The sequence below is a fragment of the Cricetulus griseus genome (genome assembly GCF_003668045.3).
Source record: "Cricetulus griseus strain 17A/GY chromosome 1 unlocalized genomic scaffold, alternate assembly CriGri-PICRH-1.0 chr1_1, whole genome shotgun sequence".
NCBI lineage: Eukaryota > Metazoa > Chordata > Mammalia > Rodentia > Cricetidae > Cricetulus > Cricetulus griseus.
In genome coordinates, this window is record NW_023276807.1 from 48,039,010 (window position 1) to 48,054,041 (window position 15,032).

A 15,032-nucleotide genomic window follows, 5' to 3' on the forward strand; every position below is an offset into this window, starting at 1 on the left:
CTCTTTAGCTCTCCTAATGCAGACGGGACTATTTGAGATGCTGCAGTCATAACATTGAGTGTTAAAATAAGAGGCAGATGCATGCTCAGGATGAGTGGACAGATGTAGACAAGAACTTACAAGTTGCCTGATAGAATAATTTAACTTTTCTAAGCTTCAAGACACTTGTAAATCAGACAAAATTAGCTAAAATCAAATTACCGTAAATGTGTAGACACTGTATATACATAGAGCTCTTCTGAAGATATAGACTATCTAGACATGCATAAACATATCTGAATAATGCAAATTGCATAATGCACATACATTTTATAATGTAAAATTTTATTCTTTTAGTATTTCAAGCAAAAGTATTCTATAAAGTCTATCAAGATTTTTCCTATGGTTATTTTAGAAGATGATAATTAAATGCAGAAGTTTGAATTCATTCTTATTGTTTAGAGTTCTCTAAGTATGTCCCCAGTGTGTGTGGGGGGGTTAAATAAACAGATTTGGGGCTATTTCCACAAGTAAGTAGCATTCATCTGGGTGACAGTCACACCAATGCACTTATTATTTGTACACTCATTTCTCCATTCAGCTTGCTACCCTCTGTCTGGGAGGCCAGGGAGCATTAAGGATGAGATGGTATCCACATAATCAGCAAAAAAGAAAGGACTATTTTAACGAAACAGTGAATAAAATCTGGATAAAGAAGAAAGAACTAAAACATGTAATATTGAAACTAGTCCAGAAGGAACAGAGTGGGTCATTGGATTAACAAGATTTCCTCCAGCCCCTTCACACAAGGGCTTCTACTAGCCCCATGCTGGGCTCTAGTGGTGCAATAACAAGCTTATTTTAGTTTAAGCCCCACAAAACAAGGAGAGTGTATGATACAGTCAGCTCTCCTTCCCTAAATGATCAAAGAAAGGCATTTGATTTCAAATGGCCTCCAAAATGTTTATTTGCAAATACAAAATGAACTTCTTCCAGGTACACACAGAGTTGCAATTTCTTCTGGAACACTGTGTCTTCTGTCACACTGGAGGTTGCAGCCCAAGCCAGAATGGCAGCTGGTAACCATGCAAAAAGGTTTTCCACTTTCCAGTAAACAGGATTATTTTAATCCATGTACAAAATGGAATAAAGTAATTTCATTAACATCTAAGTATTCCTTGGCCACTGAAGGTAATGGATGTAAGGCTTCTTACCAGTGTTTAACACAAAAAATGTTGCTGCCAGATTAAATCTCCCTAAAGGAGCAATAAGAAAATATATGTATCTAATCCACTTATCTGAGGAAAAAATGACCCGGGGCAGTAATGTTATTTTCTATTAAGGTAATCTTGAATGTAGATGGAAACCAGTTAGACAGTAATCTAATATAATGGCAACACAGAACTCAGAAATGGAAAAAAATTATTCCCATAGTGAAGAGCAGTTAAATGGTACCTTAAGTTTGTATTTGAAATGATTTCCAAGGCATAGAATATAGTAATTTTATAAGCAGTGTTTCACAGATTGTTGAGAAGAGCTTTCCAAACCAAACATGAAAGACATGGTGCTTTAGTAATTATAAAAGTGTTTAGAAAGCCTCATCTTCAGTTCTATAATTATGTTATAAAACTAAAAGACAATGTAAATTTAAGAAAAATGTACTTCTCCCACATGGATACAGCATAATAAGTAGCATTTTAAATTTCAGGATGGAACATTTTCATGTAGACATTTTATATATTTAATTTTTCTGTTTTTACATATCTATATTTATCATTTTCTTCTTAAAATCAAAAGCTTTATCTTCACAAACTTGATACTTAAAGAAAATTTCACATATCCATTTTCAAATCTTTTTTATTAAGATTTCATACATGTATGGAATGTGTTTTAATCAACTTCATCCACCATTTTCTCCCCTTCTAACTCTCCGCTCTTCCCAATACCCCTATTGCCTCCCTAATTTCATGCATTCTCTTTTTTGTCCAACCTACAGAGTCTCCTTTTGATGCTGTTAATTTTAGAGATCCTCCCAATCTTTTCCTGTAGCTCTACAGTCCACACAGAAGCTGCTCTGGTCTGAAGGGGCACTTCCCTGAATCCCAGCCCAGTCCCCCCATTTTCAGCTCAGTGTAGAAGGACCCAGAAGCAGCAAGAGCAGCAAGGACTTGGGGTTAAGCGAACAAGAATGTGGTCAAACTCTGGCCCAAAGACCACCATGCAGGTGTTTAAAATGACCCATGTGCCCCAATTATTCTCTTGAGGCAAGTTAACCTTTTTCTAAGCTTGTGCAGGCGGCTCCTACCCGAAGGTCACACATAACTCTAATATGCATTTTCGTAACAACCTCATACAAGAAAGAAGAAAATTAGTATCTAATTTAAACTATCAGAGAGTTTTTGCTCTTCTCAATTGTAGTGCACCTGTCAGGCGTGTGCTGCGGCTGGAGCCTTGAGTGTTTCCCAAAGGCTGCCACTTTAGAAGTGTGGTCTTAAGTGTGCTGCTAGAAATGTGGTGGGACCTAGAGGGGCTAATAGACAATCTTTGGGTCCCTAGGCAATTGTCCTTAAAGGGATTGTGAGTTCCTGGTCTTTAACTCTCTTCCTCTCCTTGGACGTAAGAAGCAGTGCTTCCACCTTGGCAGCTCCACAAAGGGCCCAAGGGATCCGATAAATCATTGATTGAAACCTCTAAAACCCTGGGCTGATAATCTCAGATATCTGCCACAGCAATGGAAAGATCAATAAAGTGAAAGGTTGGATATCCACCTTCTTAAAATCTAGACAACAAAGGTTCCTCCAGGTAACTTATATTCATAGCAAACAAACAACAACAAAGTAAAAGAACAAAACCTGGTCTCCAAGCTCCCCCCACCCCTTGTCTAGACCATCTGTGTTGAGGACTTGACCTTGTCCGTGTGCAAATAACACCAGAGTCTTCTCACATTCCGGTGGGATGGTGCATGATTTTATTTTATTTAGTTCATGCATGTCTGCAGTAACTTTTCATTGATTTCAGTAACAAGGGCTTTATTCATTTTTAAAGTATAATTTTCCCTTTCTTTTTTTCTTTCTTTCTTTCCTTCCTTCCTTATTTCTTTCTTACTTCCTTTCTCTTTCTTTCTTTCCTTCTTTCTTTTTTCTTTCTTCCTTCCTTCTTTGCTTGATTCCTATCTTTTTTTTTTGAGACCAAGGCTCATTTACCACAGGCTAGCCTCAAACTCACTATGTAGCCAAAGATAGTACTGGACTCATGATGCTCCTGCCTCTACCTCCTGGGTGTTGAGAATTCAGGCATGGGCCACCATTTCCAATGACAGCAAGCTTTGGACATATAAATATTTAAAAGTGTTTGCTTGGAAGTCACTAAGGCTGTATATTTTTCCACCTTAATATTTTTTATTTTCTTGAAAATAATATGATGTACCCTGATATACACAGCATGCGTACTAATGCATCTCTGTCATGCATGATTTCAGTAAGACAGAAATGTATAAATGGAATATGACCCTTCTGGACCATTCCACAGCTTTCTGCAGTTTACCTCTCATGACTTCTCAAAAGCATGAGATAAGATTTTTTTTTTTTTTTTGCTGCCGGCCTTTAATCCCAGCACTCAGGAGGCAGAGCCAGGAGGCAGAGCCAGACCAGCCTGGTCTACAAGAGCTAGCTCTAGCTCCAGGACAGCCTCCAAAGCCACAGAGAAACCCTGTCTCAAACAACAACAACAAAAATATTACTTTTTTGTATGCACATTAGTGTTTTGGGTCAGTATGGACTCTTACTATAATCTTTTAAAAACAATTTATATTACAACTGTAAAGCCACAATTTAGTTTAATTGTATGATATTAACACTTAGGTTGTAAAATAAAATTCAGACAAGCACCAGCAGTAAAAACTACATGAAACCACATGTCAGACATATGATCTGTGATCCCTTTGCTTGTACAGGGACTGTTTCCTTCCAAATTCAGACAGGACAGTTCCATCAACACATTGATATGAAACTCCAGGTTGAAGTTCTGTTGAGGATATTTTGAAACTGATTTAAAAAAAAAACAGTCATGTCTGTTAAAGTCTCACAAACAGGTGATATTATCCTTTTCAGAGTAAGGCAAAAACATTTCCAAGCTGAGCTGGTGAGATGGCTCAGTGGGGAAAATGGTTACCCACCAAGTATAAGGATCCAAGTTCAATTTTGGAACCCATGTAAAGGTGGACGGAAAGAAGGGATTCCACAAAGTTGTTCTCTGATCCCCATATACACTCTGTGATGTATGCATTCATATATATATATATATATATATATATATATATATATATATATATATATATATCAGATCACACACACATACACACACACAATAACAACAACAATAATAATACATTAATTTTGGGGGGATTTAAACAACACATGAGAGACCTGAAGGTAGCTCCAGCATGCAGCTTTGAGCTGTGTTCTTGCCTTACTGCAAACTCTGTAGTGTGATGCTCTCAGTAGGCAGTGGCCCAACAGTCACATGATGACTTACCTTTAATGATGCTTTGCCTTACTTCCTTCCCATTTGGGCAGTTCAACATCAGTCTTCTAATTGATTGCTACTATTTTTGTCAGACTGTAACCCTGGTAGCCTGCACTAACATGCTCGTTTTTCACTTGCTTAAACCAAATCTATTCCTCCTGTCTTCCTGAAGGTGCATCTATTAAATGCTCTGACAAGATCGGCATGCAACCATAGAAACAAAACATGACAGCATTTGCTCTAATGGAACTCACAGTGACCTAGCAGAAGATTTAAAATAAAAAGACAGGCAGAGTGCTTAAATGCCCAGTTATCATCTAACTAAATCTGGTAGTTACAAACTGCTTACAAAAAAAAAAAATGATTCTTCATCCAAGACTTAAAGTAAGTGTTGGCCAAGGAATCGAGCCGAGAGTACCAGTGTTTGCTTTTTTATTTTATGGGTGATGCCACTGAAATTACTTTAGAAGCTTTATTCCCTGAATACTTCATTTGAATGGAGCAGACTGCTTTGGGAAAGTAAGGACAAAGTCAATGAAGGCAGGAGAGAGCCATATGCATGTCAGAATCCTCATCAATACGCAGCACACATTTTATATCCAGGCAAGTGTAATATGATGCTATTATTTGTGAGATCGGTGCCCCCCCAAGTGACCCCAACAGATTCAACCTCTAATTTCTCATACTGCAAAAGTACCCCTGTTTAAAAGCAGAGTCTGTGGACGTCACCAAGTTAAAATAAGCAGGGTTAAATGTCCAGTGTCTTACAGAAAGTGAAAATTCAGAGCCAGGTATCCATAAGAGGAGAGCGGCACATAAAAATAAAGGGAGCAATCAAATGCCATACTTCAAGCCAAAGACTATCAAGATTGTAAGAAAAACACCCAAGAGCTGGGAAAAGATTCCAGGTCACAGCACTCACAAAGATGGCACTGGTACCCTGACCCTAAGTTTTAATCCCTGAGAAGGGTGAGGAGATAAAAGTTATACTCCTAAGGCACCCAAGTGTCTCATTTGTGACGGCAGCCAAAAGAAACAGTGCAGATGTTAGACATGAGCACTGTTAGGCACTCAAGTAAAATTTTATGATTTGGAATACAGAAATGCAAAATGAGTTTATGGACAATTTTGAGGAAAATACAATGCAAAATATAGCCATTATATATAGAAGGGACTAATAAAATAATACTGCTCCCAATTGGGTAAGGTGGCTCCAAAACTACCGAACAATAGTCAGTCCTACCATGAGAAACTTCAATGCAAAAACTGCAAGTCCCCATCCACAAACACCCATCAGATGGTGTCCCTACTGTTTATAATTGACCCTTTTTCTGATACTCAGCTGAATGGAGGAAGGGGGTACTGTAAAGAAATAAATAATAAGAAAACTTAAAAAAGGGTTAATTTTATTTTCATGCAATACTGATTTCAGCATATTCTATTCCTGGAGGATGGATAATTATTTGTGCTGTATATAAAAATACACATTTGAGCCCTAAATACCTTAAAATTTCCTGACAGCACAAACTTCAGTGAACTATAAGTTTTACTGATGCATGAATACACCCACAGCTGATGGTAAATACAAAACTAGGGGCTGCAAATGGAGAATGGTCTCATTGTCTGCAGTAGCATTCTCTGATTGCAAAGAGTCCCTCGGGAATTCATTACTGGACACAAGCCCCACCCTTTGAAAGGGCTCCCGTGCTCACTCATGACTGTCCTTGCATTGCCAGGGAGTCCACTTGCTCTATTCAGCTACAGACCAACACATAAGATCAACCAGGTAAATCTTTTCTTCTGCTTATTTTAAATTAAATAGCAAACAAGGCAAATTGCCAGGTGAGAGGTTTCTGTGTTGAAATATTTCTGAAATTATAGCCAAAATATTTGATCCATGAAAATAAGTTCTGCAGGTAGGGAAATGCATATGTACAAATGCAAACACATATATAAAATTGATATATATCAGAAACTGACTAAAACTGTATCTAAAATGTGTAATGCTTTCACGTGGAAAAAGGAAATTTTAACCATCAACATGCCGTGATACTGTTTCATATATATAGTTTGAGAAGATGATGTCTGCTATGTAGTTCACCATGAAAATATTTATTTGGTTTAAATGATGATGACATTTAGATTTTTGCCTTTTGCTTTTTTATTCCATAGGCATTATTTTCTTGGAGAATTTGACTCTGGACATTGTGAGACTCATTTTATTTTGAAATAAACTTTATATAAGCTTGTAGTTACATGGATCTAGAAAAGCAATTTTATGTTATTCTACTTGTCAAAGCTTTTTCATAGCATTTGTTCATCCTTATTAAGTTAATTGTTTACTTCCTTTGACAACTAAGGAGTACTCCAAGTAGAATGACAGAATTCCAGAGAAATATTTTACCAAGGTTAGTTTTCTTAAGACTCCAAACTGCTTGATCAAGAATACAAATGAAATGATTGGTTGTCATGGAGGCTGCTTGCTAATTGAATGAACAGAAAAAATGTTCTTCCTTACACCAGCCTATAACACTAATGGATAAGCTGATTTTTCCTTCCCTAAAGTAATTGCACAGACCAATTTAAAATCACTTGCATTTACTTGGTTAGCTGTTCTCAAACAGGGCAAAGGTCCTGAACATTTATACTAGGGAGATTTAAATTGTCAATTTGCTGAAGAGAACAAGGCCCCTTCAGAATAACTAATTAAAATTTGCTCTGTGTCTTCCTTTATTTATAGTGAATACCTTATCTATTAGAATTTGCAAGGAAGACAAAGCTACAGCAAGTTAATCTTTATGGTGCTCCATCTCTGCTCTTCATCTGCCTCCCCTCTGTTTCCATATGTTTTAGGAAATTCTAAACAAAGTACGAACAGTGGGTTTTACTAATCAGGGCACTAACTATCTGTGTGCAAGACAGTTGTAATATTAGTACAAGTTAATCCAAATGTCCTAATTATTAAAATATTGCATCTTCATGCAATATTACTTTTTCTCCATTTCTATATCTATAGCCTATAGGAGATATTAAGTAAAATATTAAAGCACAAAGTTAGTGATAATCACTAATCAAACTACCCAAATCAGTAAATTGTGTATATGAAGTACTATTTTAATATTCCAAAGCTTGCAATGAATGAAGATGTTCATATGATAAGCAATATTTATATAATATCACTACTGTACAAATTATTGGTGCCTAACATGAATGGATGAATGAATTAATGTAGCCTGATATCACTGTGTGAATAAATGGCTGTTTCCTGGTGTTGTCAACTGAATGAATGAATATTGCCTGGTATCACTAAATGAATGAATGCTTCCACACAAATGGGGGTAGTGAAGTTCAGCCTAACTCCCTACTGAGAAAAACAAGGCCAGTATTTCCAATGGCAAAGGAAATACATAGCTACAAATATTATTTAGCATGTCTTTTATTTTGTCAGAAAATATGTTTTTGAACTTTATCAATAACAGTACACACCATGTGAACAATTTAACACATTTATTATCCTTAACTAAATTAATATTCACTTTTCTGATATATTAAAGGATGTGTTATCCAATGTATTATTCAATGTACCTTAAAAATCTTAAGAAATCTTATTTTCTGGTATGCTCTAATTAAATATATTTAACCTAGCATTATAAGCAATTGAATTGCCTATGAGAGACGACCTGATGTCACAAACTGAAAATAATATTATCAGCAGATGTTTTTCTCTGAACCAATTTCCTTAAAAACAAAATTAACTAACATATTTTCTTTGACACTTTCACAAAATTGTAAGGTACAAAACCCCAAAGTTTATTTTCATTCGGTGACTTGGAAATATATTTCGCCTGAAATTCATATATATATATATATATATTATATATATATAATATATATATGTATATATATGAATATATATTGTATATATATATATTATTTTTTAATTTCATTTTACATTCCAACCACAGTTCTTCCCATGCCTCCTCCCTTTCCCTCTTGCTCCCCCTCACCCCCAACCCCATCCTCCATTCAGCCCTCCCAACAGGTAAGGGCTGCCATGAGGAGTCAACAAAGTCTGGCACATTAGTTGAGGCAGGGCCAAGCCTCTCCCCTCTGCCTTAAGGCTGAGCATGGCATCCCACCACAGGGAAAAGCTAGCTCATGCAACAGGTATAGATCCTGGTCCTACTGCCGGGGCCCTCAGATAGTGACAGCTTCACAACTGTCTCCCATATATGAAGGCCCTAGTTCTGTCCCCTGGAGTCTCCACCACTGTCTGTCTAGAGTTCATGAGTTTCCAAGAGCTTGATTCAGCTGTCTCTGTAGAGTTCTCCCCAGATTCTCCTCCCTTTCTTTGACTGGATTCCCAGAATTCGGCCTAGTGCTTGGGTGTGGATCTCTGCCTCTGGTTCCATCAATTACTAGATGAAGGCTGTATGGTTATGATAAATTGGAGTATTCTCCAATCCAATACAGGGGAGGCCAGTTCAGGCACCCTCTCCACTACTGCTAGCAGTCAGAGCTGGGGTCATCATTGTGGATTCTTGGGAATTTGGCTAGCACCAGGTTTCTCCCTAGGCCCATAGTGGCTCTCTCTATCAAGATATCTCTTTCATTGCTCTCCCACTCTGTCCCTCAACACCCCCCCCCCCGCCTGACCATCCTGTTCCCTCATGTTCTCATCCCCCCTCTCCTCCCCTTTCCTGCCCCCTCACTTCCAGTTTACCCAGGAGATCTCATCTAATTTCCCTTCCCAGGGTGACACAGGTGTCCCTTTTATGGTCCTCCTTGTTACTTAGCTTCTCTGGAGCTGGGTATTATAGTCTGGTTATCCTTTGTGTTATATCTAATATCCACTTATGATTGAGTACATAACCATGTTTTTCTTTCGGAGTCTAGGTTACCTCACTCAAGATGCTTCTTTTTCTAGTTCCACCCATTTGCCTGCAAATTTCATGATGCCATTGTTTCTTACAACTGTGTAACATTCCAATATGTAAATGTACCACATATTTTTCAGATTTTTTTCTTTGAATTAGAAACAAGATTGTTTTACATGTCAATCCCAGTTCCCTCTCCCCCCTCCTCCCGCCACCACTGCCCCCTTAACTAAAACCCTGCCTATCACATGTTACAATAAAACTTTCCGCCAAAGGCCGCCTGAGCCCTACCGCCACGTGGGTGGTCTCCGCCAGCCGCCAGAGTTCTGCCCACCACGTGGATGAACAAAATAATACAGAGACATTAGGTACAATGCTGCTTGGCCAATGACTAGGATTCCCATCTGTTAGGTCAGTCTTAATTATCATACATCTATATATTTTATAAGACTTATCTTATCTGACGCCTTATTGGCATCCCTCCTTGCCAGTGGACCACATTTTGCAGCTGGAGGAGGAAAGGGGAAAAAAGGACACTTAATTGTTTCTCTTCGCTCAAATATGAGTCTCCTTGCATTGTCACTTCCGGCCTGGATCACCACTTCTCTACTACATTTCCAAGAATTCTCTTTGACTCCTAGTCCTGTCTAACTTGCTGTTTCATTGGCCAAACAGTATTTTATTCAACAATCAATAAGATAAACATACACAGAAGTACATTCCCCATCAATCATATACCCTTTCTGCTCCTGTGAGAAGGTGAGGCCTTCCGTACGGGTCATCAGAGTCTATCATATCCTTTGGGATAGAGCCTAGGCCCATCCCTGTGTGTCTTGGCTCAGGGAGTATCCCTCTATGTGGAATGGGCTCCCAAAGTCCACACCTATGTTAGGGATAAATACTGAACTACTACAGGAGGTCATATAGATTTCTGAGGTCACCTCACTGAAACTCATGTTCATGGGGTCTGGATCAGTACCATGCTAGTATCCCCGATATCAGTCTGGGGAGCAAGAGGTCCCCAATGTTGAGGTCACCTGTTTCTGTGGGTTTCACCAGCCTGGTCTGGACCCTTTTGCTCATCACTTGTTCTCTGCAACTAGATTCCAATTCAGTTCAGTGATTAGCTGAGGATGTCTGCTTCTACTTCCACCAGCTGCTGGATGAAGGCTCTAGGATGGCATATAAGTCAGTCATCAATCTCATTATCAGGGGAGGGCATTTAAGGTAGCCTCTCCTCTTTTGCTTAGACTGTTAACTGGCGTCATCTTTGTAGATCTCCAGACATTTCCCTAGTGTTTGATTTCTCTGTAAACCTAAAATATCCCCCTCTATTATGGTATCTCCTTTCTTCTTTTCTTCTATTCTCCCCCTGACTCAAACTTTCTGCTCCCTCATGTCCTCCTTACCCCTACTCTTCTCCCCTTCTCATTCCCCTAGCTCCCTCCCATGGCCTCCCATGCTCCCATATGTTCAGGAGATCTTGTCCCTTTCCCCTTCTCCAGAGGACCTTGTATGTCTCTCTTAGGGTCCTCCTTGTTTACTAGCATCTCTGGCAGTGTGGATTGTAGGCTGGTAACCCTTTACTCTATGTCTAAAATCCACATATGAGTGAGTACATACCATGTTTGTCTTTTTGTGATTGGGTTACCTCACTCAGAATGGATTCTTCTAGTTCCATCCATTTTCCTGCAAATTGCAAGACTCCATTGATTTTTTCTGATGTACTTCATTGTGTAAATGTAACACATTCTTCAGTTGAGGGGCACCTAGGTTGCTACCAGGTTCTGGCTATTACTAATAGTGCTGCTATGAACATTGTTGAACAGATGTTGTATGAATGTGCTTCTTTGGTATATATGCCCAGGAGTGGAATTGCTGGATCTTGTGGTAGACTGATTCCCATTTTACTGATTTCCAAGTGGCTGTACAAGTTGGCACTCCCACCAGCAGTGCAGGAGTGTTCCCCTTTCTCCACATCCTCTCCAGCATAAATTTTCATTGGTGTTTTTGATTTTAGCCATTCTGACAGGAGTAAGATGGTATCACAGAGTTGTTTTGATTTGCATTTCCCTAATGGCTAAGGATGTTGAACACTTTCTTATGTGTCTTTAAGCCATGTTAGATTCCTCTATTTAGAATTATCTATTTAGTTCTGTACCCCACTTTTTAATTGGATTGTTTGGTGTTTTGGAGACTAGCTTTGTGAGTTCTTTGTTTATTTTGGAGATCAGCCATCTGTCAGATGTGGAGGTGGTGAATATCTTTTCCCAGTCTGTGGGCTGCCATTTTGTCTTACTGACTGTGTCCTTTGCCTTACAGAAGCTTCTCAGTTTCAGAAGGTCCCATTTATCAATTTTTGATCTCATTGTCTGTGCTACTAGTGTAATGTTCAGGAAACAGTCTCCTCTACCAATTCATTCAAGGGTATTTCCCACTTTGTCTTCTAGTAGGTTCAGTGTGGCTGGGTTTATGTTGAGGTCTTTGATCCACTTAGACTTAAGTTTTGTGCATGCGATAGACATAGATCTATCTGAAGTCTTCTGCATTCCAGCATCCAGTTATGCCACCATCATTCGATGAAGATGCTATCTTTATTCCATCGTATAAATTTAGATTCTTTGTCAAAAATCAGGTGTTCTTAGGTGTGTGGGCTAATATCTGGGTTTTCAACTCTATTCCATTGGTCTACCTGTCTATTTTTGTGCCAATACCAATCTGTTTTCAGGACTATAGCTCTGTAACAGAGGTTGAAGTCAGGGATGTTGATGCCTCCATATGTTCCTTTATTCTACAGGGTTGTTTTGGCTATTCTGGGACTTTTATTTTTTCATATAAAATTGAGAATTGTTCTTTCAAGGTCTGTGAAGAATTGTGTTGGGATTTTGATGGGGATTGCATTGAATCTGTAGATTGCTTTTGGCAAGATTGCCATTTTTACTATGTAGATCCTACCTATCCAAGAACATGGGAGATCTTTCATTTTCTAGTATCTTATTTAGTTTCTTTCTTTAAAGTTTCAAAATTCCTACAGTACAGGACTTTCACTTTTTTGGTTAGCATTACCCTGAGGTATTTATGTTGTTTTTGGCAATTGTAAAGGATGATGTTTCTTTGATTTCTTTCTCCACAAATGTATCATCTGTATACAGTAAGGCTACAGATTTTTTGAGTTAATCTTGTATCCTGCCACTTTGCTGAAGGTGTTTATCAGCTGTAGGAGCTCCCTGGTAGAGTTTTTCGGGTCACTTATGTAGACTATCATATCATCTGCAAATAATGAAAGTTTGACTTCTTCCTTTCCGATTTGATCTCCTTTTGTTGTCTTATTGCTCTAGGTAGAACTTCAACGACAATATTATAGAGGTATGGAGAGAGTGGACAGCCCTGTCTTGTTCCCGATTTTAGAGGAATTGCATTGAGTTTCTCTCCATTTAGTTTGATGTTGGTTGTCGGCTTGCTGTATAATGCTTTTATTATGTTAAGGTATGTTCCTGTTTATCCCTGATCTCTCCAAGACATTTATCATGAAGGGGTGTTGGATTTTGTCAAAGGTTTTTTCGGCATCTAGTGAGATGATCATGTCGATTTTTTTTCTCAGTCTGTTTATATGGTGGATTACATTGATGGATTCTCATATGTTAAACCATCCTTGCATACCTGGGATGAAGCCTACTTGATCATGGTGGAGGATTTCTCTTATGTATTCTTGGATTCAACTTGCCAGTATTTTATTGAGTATTTTGCATAAATGTTCATGAGGGATATTGGTCTATAGTTATCTTTCTTAGTTGTGTCTTTGTGTGGCTTGGGTATCAAAGTTATTGAAGCCTCATAAAAAGAGTTTGGCAATGACCCTTCTGCTTCTATTGTGTGGAATACTTTGAGGAGAATTGGTGTTAGCTGTTCCTAGAATTTCTGGTAGAATTCTGCACTGAAGCCATCTGTCCCTGGGCTTTTTTTTGCTTGGGAGACTTTTGATAACTGCTTCTATTTCATTAGGGGTTACAGGTCTGTTTAAGTTGCTTATCTGTTCTTGATTTAATTTTGGTAAGTGAACTATATCCATTTCCTTTTGATTTTCAAATTTTGAGGAATACAGGTTTTCGAAGTGTGACATGGTGATTCTCTGCATTTCCTCTGTGTCTGTTGTTATGTCCCCCTTTTCATTCCTGATTTTATTAATTTGCATGTACACTCTCTGCCATTTGGTAAGTTTGGATAAATGTTCCTCTATCTTGTTGGTTTTCTCGAAGAACCAACTCCTCATTATACTGTTCTTTGTATTGTTCTCCTAGTTTCCACTTTATTGATTCAGCCCTCAATTTGATTATTTCCTGGGGTCTGCTCCTCTGGGTTGCATTGTTTTCTTTGTGTTCTAGACCTTTCAGTTGTGTTGTTAATTCTCTAGTGTGATTATTCTCCTATTTCTTTATGTGGGCATTCAGCACTATGAACCCTCCTCTTAGCAGGGCTTTCAAAGTATCCCATAAGTTTGGGTATGTTGTGTCTGCATTCTCATTGAATTCTAGGAAATCTTTAATTTGTTTTTTATTTCTTCCTTGACCCAGGAATTGTGCAATTGGGCGTTACTTAATTTCCATGAATTTGTAGGTTTTCTGCAATTTGTGTTGTTGTTGAATTCTAACTTTAAAGCATGGTGGTCTGATAAGATACAGGGTTTTTTTTTTTAATTTTTTGTACCTGTTGAGGTTTGCTATGTTGCCAAGTATGTGGTCGATTTCAGAGATGGTTTCATATGGGGCTAAGAAGGTATATTGTTTTGTATTTGGATGGAATGTCCTATAGATGTCTGTTAAATCCAACTGGGCCATAACTTCGATTAGTTCCTTTGCTTCTTTGTTAAGTTTCTGTCTGGTGTTCCTGTCCAGTGGTGAGAGTGGGGTGTTGAAGTCTCCCACTATAAGTGTGCATGGTTTTATATGTGATTTGAGTTTTAGTAATGTTTCTTTTACGAACGTGGATGACTTTTTATTTGGGGCATAAATGTTCAGAATTGAGACTTCATCCAAATTGATTTCTTCTGTGATGAGTAGGAAGTGACTTCCTTCATCTATTTTGATTGATTTTAGTTTAACTTCCATTTTTTTGGATATTGGGATTGCTACCCCTGCTTGTTTCTTGGGTCCATTTGATTGGAAAATCTTTTCCCAACCTTTAATTATTAGGTACCATCTGTCTTTGAAGTTGAGGTGTGTTTCTTGTATGCAGCAGAAGGACAGATTCTGTCTTCTTATCCATTCTGCTAACCTGTGTCTTTTTATAGGCAAGTTAAGACCATTAATATTGAGGGACATTAATGGCCATTGATTGTTCATTCTTATTTGTTTTGGATTTGGTGGTGGTGGTGAAATTATGTGTGGGTTTCCATCCCTTTTTTCTTTTGGCTATTAGTAAAGTGGGATTATCTAAGGCCTATATTTTTTTGGTTGTAGTTAAGTTCCTTGGGTTGCAGTTTTCCTTCCAGAACTTTCTAGGGCTGGATTGGTGGATATGTATTGTTTGAATCTGGTTTTTGTCATGTAATATCTTGTTTTCTCCATCTATATTGATTGAAAGCTTTTTGAGTATAGTAGTCTGGGCTAGCATCCATGGTCTCTTAGTATAGGTAGACTATCTATCCAGGACCTT